The 7,449-nt window shown below is 33.2% G+C and overlaps 1 long non-coding RNA gene across 1 annotated transcript; it reads right to left on the minus strand.

Moving 5' to 3' along the window:
• Positions 1-5,034: 5,034 nt before the first annotated feature.
• LOC140037688 (uncharacterized) lies at positions 5,035-7,099 on the minus strand. Its single transcript, XR_011841673.1, has 2 exons — positions 5,928-7,099; positions 5,035-5,273 (listed from the first exon to the last, which is right to left on the minus strand). It is a non-coding gene; the product is annotated as an uncharacterized lncRNA (long non-coding RNA).
• Between the last annotated feature and the right edge of the window lie 350 nt (positions 7,100-7,449).

Below are 7,449 nucleotides of genomic sequence, written 5' to 3' on the forward strand. Positions count from 1 at the left end.
GGCTAGTTTTCTCTCGAACCCTTTTTCTTTTTTCAAATCTTTTTAGCACAAAAATAAGCTAAAAATTTCACTTTGCAGAATAGTTAGGGGGTGAAGTTCTTGAAGTATATTTAGTACTATTTATAGGAGCTACGAAGCTTGCAAGAGACGTCGGATTGGTGGTGAGTACCTGTTCTTTAAAGTTTCAGGAAAATTTTGACTTTGCTGCTGGACGACGACTAATGATAGAGTATTGGTATTATTTAAGTCAAGATTTGGTCAGTCAAAAAATTTTTTTTTTTCTGGGGATATTATTCTTTCAGCAATGACGATCGGTATCAGGAATTGGTGGATGCGAATGCAATTACGTTTTGTTTTTGTTTTTATTTTTATTCGTTATATCAAAAGGCAGAGAAGTATTCTGGGGTTTTTTTTTTTTTTGGCTAGTTAGAGCCCGAAGGTTGACGTTGATCTACGACAGTACTTGGAATACTGCATAAAACTTTTATCCCTTTTTATTCCCTGACAATTGACTGAGCCCAAAACAAGAAAAGCCACTAAATTAAATTGTCATGGAAATTAAAAAGAAAAAAAATATATATATACGACTTTAGAAAGTGCGCATAAGACAAAAGATTGGAATCTAGTTATATCAACTTTTTTGTCCATCACATTCAAAATCAGTCAAAGTAGTCCTTATAGATAAAATTTTGCCAATTTGTCTCGGAGCTCATTTTTGCTCAATTTTTTTGACCAAAAAAACCTCAGGGTCCTTAATTTCAAGGGCAAAATATAAGCAAAATTCGTTTCCTTCTTTCTCAGACAGACTCGCAATAGTCAAATGGATTCAAGCCTTTACTTTCCTTCTTTATGTGTGGTGATTCGCAATATTATGTGTGGTGATTCATAGGGATGTCACCCGCCCCGCGGGGGACAAATGGGGATGGGGAGGGGGCGGGGGGAATTTTTTCCACCCTGCTTAGAAATGGGGCGGAGGGCGGGGGAGTGTACCCCCGCCCCATCCCTCGCCCCGTCACCTGCTTTAAAAAAATAAATATATAAAATATATATAGGTATATAATTATATATATAATATATAATTTAATTGGTTACAAACTTATGATAATGATATTATTAGTTATATGTATTATATGATGTCTATTAGTATATATAATATAATTGATATTGTTAATTATACTAATAATTATATATGTGTACTAATACAAATTATTAATTGGTTATACTAAATTTACTAATACATTTATACTAAACCCCTAATTACACTTAATACAATAACATTTTTTTCTTAAAAAAAGCAAAAGCACAATAATGAATTATTGATTGTATTTGTACCAAAAGTGAAAACTTGATTACTTTAGTTATATTTATTTCATCATGTTGAATTGTATTCAAATAATTTTTGTTTGATTGTTTTTATAAGTTTCAATTGTAAAATTACAATGAATAATAATTTAATGATGTGTTGATATTTTAGTACTTGATTATTTATTAAAATTTAACCATAATAAAATTATATAACAAAATTTTATTAGTCCCGTGGGGCACCCATTGGGAAAGCGGGGTGGGGCGGGGGCGGGGGCGGGGGCGGGGGGAGTTTGTAGGCAACGGTGCGGGGGATGGGGGAGGAGTCCTCCACCCCGTTGTCATCCCTAGTGATTCACCAATGTTATTTATTCATCACATTCAAAATCAGTCAAAGTAGTTCCTTATAGATAAAATTTTGTCAATTTTGTCTCAGAGCTCATTTTTGCTCAATTTTTTTGACCAGAAAAACCTCACCGTCCATAATTTCAAGGGCAAAATGGAAGCAAAATTCGTTTCCTTCTTTCTCAGACAGACTCGCAATAGTGAGAGGAGAAGGGATGACAATTGAGTAGTTTGTAGTCCGCTTAATGTGTGTCAAAAAACCTATCAATATATTGTAACATGTTTAAAATAAGTATTGGTATTTTATATAAGGAAAAATTGTCAAATTAGTCCCTCAAATGTTTGGAAAAAAAATACTTTTTTGTCAATCACATTCACAATCAGTCAAAGTAGTCCCTTATAGATAAAATTTTGCCAATTTTTTCTCAGAGCTCATTTTTGCTCAATTTTTTTGACCAAAAAACCTCACAGTCCATAATTTCAAGGGCAAAATGGAAGCAAAATTCGTTTCCTCCTTTCTCAGACAGACTCGCAATAGTCAAATGGATTCAAGCCTTTACTTTCCTTCTTTATGTGTGGTGATTCGCAATATTATGTGTGGTGATTCACCAATGTTATGTGTCCGATAGACTATTATTATGTGTCACCAATATTATTTATTCATCACATTCAAAATCAGTCAAAGTAGTCCCTTATAGATAAAATTTTGTCAATTTTGTCTCAGAGCTCATTTTTGCTCTCACCGTCCATAATTTCAAGGGCAAAATGGAAGCAAAATTCGTTTCCTTCTTTCTCAGACAGACTTGCAATAGTCAAATGGATTCAAGCCTTTACTTTCCTTCTTTATGTGTGGTGATTCGCAATATTATGTGTGGTGATTCACCAATGTTATGTGTCCGACAGACTATTATTATGTGTCACCAATATTATTTATTCATCACATTCAAAATCAGTCAAAGTAGTCCCTTATAGATAAAATTTTGTCAATTTTGTCTCAGAGCTCATTTTTGCTCAATTTTTTTGACCAGAAAAACCTCACCGTCCATAATTTTAAGGGCAAAATGGAAGCAAAATTCGTTTCCTTCTTTCTCAGACAGACTCGCAATAGTCAAATGGATTCAAGCCTTTACTTTCCTTCTTTATGTGTGGTGATTCGCAATATTATGTGTGGTGATTCACCAATGTTATGTGTTAGACAGACAGACTATTATTATGTGTCGCCAACATTATGTGCCACAATATTATGTGTTGTGATTTGCAATACTTTCCTTCTTTGTTAGACAGACTCGCAATATTATGTGTGGTGATTCACCAATGTTTTTTTTTTTTTATCATTTTTACCCTTTTCCAATCTAAATTCTATGCCATTTTCTTCACCTTTTGTGAAGTTGCAATCGCTAAAGTTTCATAATTGGGAATTGGGCTTTGGTTGCTTAAGAATTAGAAATAGGTTTTAATGGCTAAAAGTGGGGAGGGCGGTCAAGTGTGTGTGTGTGTGTGTTTCTTTTTTTTTCTGTGATAGGAAACAAATTTTGTTTCCATTATGCCCTTGCAATTGTAGGCACATGAGGTAGGCATGTATTTTTGGTCAAAAAACTGGGTAAAAAAAAGTTGTAGGGCCAAATGCACAAAATTTTTGGTATCTGAGGGATCATTTTGGCTGATTTTGAATGTGAGGACTGAAAAGTTTTTTGTTTTGAAAATATATGGGACCAAATTGGAAAGTTTCCCTTTTATATAATAGTATTGTGACATGAGTTTGATTTAATTATGTTCGTATAAGACATAGACTGTGATGATAAAAGTATCATACATTGTATAAACCGTAGGTTTGATCATTCAATGACACTACAAGATTTGTAGATTAAGATTCAGGAAGCCTTTCCGTGAAATTTCATGGAAAAGAGGAAGAATTTTTTTGCCGTTTAATTTGAGTATATAGAAAATTGATCTAGCGCAGAATAGTTTGATTCAATTTGTATTTCTTATGTGATTATAGTGCTTTATAAATTTCTGCAGCTGTTAATAAGGTCTTCAATATGAATGGTGTTTGTTTCCACATAACACCATATTTGAAGATTGCCATACTTATTGGTAAGACATTTTGATGAATCCACTTTTTTGGTTGATTGTCAGATGGATATCAATGTCAATTGAAAAGCAGTAAAATTGTTAGAATGTGGAGTAAATCATTTGGATATTGGAAAACACTACTTATATTAAAATAGTTTGGCTGAAAATATATAGATATGGTTCTTAAAGACCAAGATGAAGCTTTTGTATGTAACCTTTTGTTGGACATACTGGAGATGGAGCTAAGAGGGACAAGAGCATGGTTTAAAAATCTGGAAAGCAGATCGTAGGCTGGTTTATCAAAGGAATCTAATAGTATGAGCTCCCAGTAATCATATTGCTCATGTTATTTATGAGTTATTATCTTGCAAAGAAAAATAAATATTTCATTTGTAAATTTTACTTCATAAGTTTTTAATCCAAGAACTGTTTATAGTAGTATTTGGTTGTAAGTTTGATGTAAAAGCAAAATATTTTAGGGAAGCAGTAAGTTGTTCATGGTATGATTTGATACTTTTTTCTTGAGTTTCAATGGCACATAATTGAAACTGAAGCTCGAGTCTCCGTTGATCCAATCCATTTAATAAATGGATCTAAATGGATGGATCTAAATGGATTAAATAAAAACCAATTATCCATTTATAATCCATTTAAATATTTTACTAGTTCCCTTATTCCACATTTTTCTAATTTAGAAGACAGCCCATGGAAATGTAGTAGTGAGCTGATTAGTCCAAACTTACGAAGACTCCCCAAGTCCTCGGACATGTTTTTCTGAGTCTCCGAGGCCAACACCCAACATCAACTGACCGCAATGGCGAGAGCGCTACCCCATTGGCTGGCGAGCCGTTTCAGAAGTTCATTTCCTTTCTGTTTCATTTATTTGGTTTTTAAGTAAATGGATATATATGGTTTTTGTGGATAATCCATATAAATCCATTTAATTTAATGGTTTTACTTTGATTAACCATTTAAAACCAATACTATAAATGGATAATCCAAATCCATTTAATTATGGATTATATGGATGGATAAATGGATCTCAATCCAAATTGCCACCTCTAGAGAAAATTATTCAGATGACCACTAAACTTTTGGAATCATTGACTTTTAACTACTAAACTATTAAAAGTTTGGTTTTGATCATTGAACCATCTAAAGTTTAAATTTCAGGTCATTCCATCAAATTTAATCGTTAACTATGTGTGACGACCCCACCTTCTCATAAGGCATACTCTAGAAGTTAGTGGACCGCCTGTCTGACTCTCGTCAGGGGTCACTCACTTACATTAACTTCATAAATAACATTACCAGTGAACAACTGAACATTCACTCTTAGGTACAACTCTATTCAGTTTGAAACATAAATTTGTCCAATAAAAAAAATAAAATACATGTTCTAAACAGCCATTCTTAATATCACACCAACCTCAAAACAAAAGATTCAATCATCTCAAAATATAAAAGAAACTATGACTACAATATATACACGGTAACGGATCTTCCCAAAATAACTTTCTAATTCAATCCAATCACTCTTCGATCTCCAGCTCCTGTAAGGAAAACAAAGCTAAAAGGTTGAGCTAAAGCTCAGTGAGATTTGCCGAACAAGTAACATTCAATTAAACACTTAAATAAGTAGCAAAATTAAACAATTAAGGAAACACTTCACTGAATGAATTAGAGAACACTTCACTGAACGATCACTTTTAAAAGGATACGGTGCTCGCATTAAAGCCACTTCAATGCACTACACACTCCACCGAACTCTTTCTTATAACCTCCAAAACAATAAACACTTCCCTCACTTAGATGGCCATATCAATATCAATAATCTGCTACTCCGTGGTAATACTCGAGCGTACCAATACACTTACCCAAAGCTACCGTCCTATCCGACCAAACCCTTTTGCTGGCTCGAATAGTCCATTGAACAAAGGTTTTTGGGACCCAGTTCAGCCGGTGTGGTAAAATACACACACGGCTTACAGTCATGCACACTTACAATAACATTTGATCAATTATCAACCTTCAACCTCAAACTCAGTCAAGTGCGATAAAGTACACTTCCGACTTAGAAGGTGAGGGACAATTAAGATACACTTTACAATTGAGTCACTAGCAATATTTCATAATAAGTACATTTATCACATAATTTCACTTAAGTAAGTATAAACAGTTAAACACACAAATTCGGAAATACTCACCGTTAAATGTCGATTAAGTTTCGCTTTCTGGGTTAAACCCTTGATCACTCTCTATTCCTGAGGTAAAATACAACTACAATCATTCAGGTATTCTTAATGTGAATTCTAATAAGTTTATTTAGAGTTTTAGGATTCTTTAAACAAAGTTCAACTAATCCAAGCAGTCTAGTACTCTTAACACTTCCATTTGATTCACACTTTTAAGGTTAGGAATTTTATGTGCAGGCCCAAACATAAGTTCTAAAGTGTAAAGAGAGAAGTTTTAAGCGTTAAAATCTCACCGATTTAATGTTTAAATCACTAGAAACCAAGTTCCTTAGCTTATCAAATAAGATGTGAAATTCCAGCAATTCTTTCTTACATTTCTCTTCGAGATTTATCAAATTTATCAACTCAAACAAGGGAGATATACATATACTCCAAATTTAAGGTCGGTGAGGTGTTTAAACTAAGGTTAAACTATTTTCAACCCAAATTTAGATATTAAGGCTAGTGAACTTTTCATTCCTTTCCTTTTTAAGCTAAACCAGATTCTAGTTTGCTTGTTGTTTAAATTTGCTCTAATTCACCAGCTTTTCAAGTGTTAAAATCAATAAGACGTACATGAAGCAAACATGCTCAATGCTTTGTTCTACAATAAATAAAAAGAGATATAACAGATACACGGGAATATGAAAACTAGAGGGTACATTTCACGTATAGCACTCTTTCTCCAACAAGGATGGTGAGTGTGGGGTGCTTGCTGAAAATGCCTTACTGATAAACTCCAAGCCACGAGACCACAAATCCTGTGCAAGGTCTAATAACCCCTAGGCCAGAGTGATGTTTGATGTAGAGGTGCAAACGAGTCGAGTTCGAGTTGAGTTTTGGCTAATCAAGCCGAGCTCGAGTTAATTTTGTGAAACTCGAACTCGATCTCGAGCTCGACGAGTTCAAAATATCAAGCTCGAGCTCGAGCTCGAGTCAAATTCAAGTCGAGCTCGAGCTTAAAAAATAAAAAAATTATTATTATTATTTTATTTTTAAAAAATAAAAAATTATTATTTATTTTTAAAAATAAATAAAATAATAATTTTTTAATAAATAATAAAATATTAGGAAAATATATGTAATTTTACTATTAAAATAAAAAATAAAAAATAAATATATAATTGAGCTCGCGAGCCAACGAACTTAATGTTTTTTTGGTTTTGGTAAACGAGCTCGCGAGCCAACGAACTTAACGAGCTCTTTTGGTTTTGGTAAAGAAACAAATGAAACTTTTAAGTTTATAACTTGATATGCAACTAAAAAATATTGGTTAATGTGGCCATTACTTTCTCCTTTTAAAATATATAGTTTTTTGGCAAAATTTCAGCTTACATATCCCTACCAATGAAAACTCAAACACCCTAAACAAACTAAGTTCGAATCAACCAAAAATCACAACTCCAATATCAATTTCACTCACTTAAGTCACAAGAAAACAAATGGACAGCATTTCCCCTATTTTGCCCTAACTTTTCCTCTAATTTTCCAAACT

The sequence above is a fragment of the Coffea arabica genome, chromosome 3c (assembly GCF_036785885.1).
Source record: "Coffea arabica cultivar ET-39 chromosome 3c, Coffea Arabica ET-39 HiFi, whole genome shotgun sequence".
Classification (NCBI taxonomy): domain Eukaryota; kingdom Viridiplantae; phylum Streptophyta; class Magnoliopsida; order Gentianales; family Rubiaceae; genus Coffea; species Coffea arabica.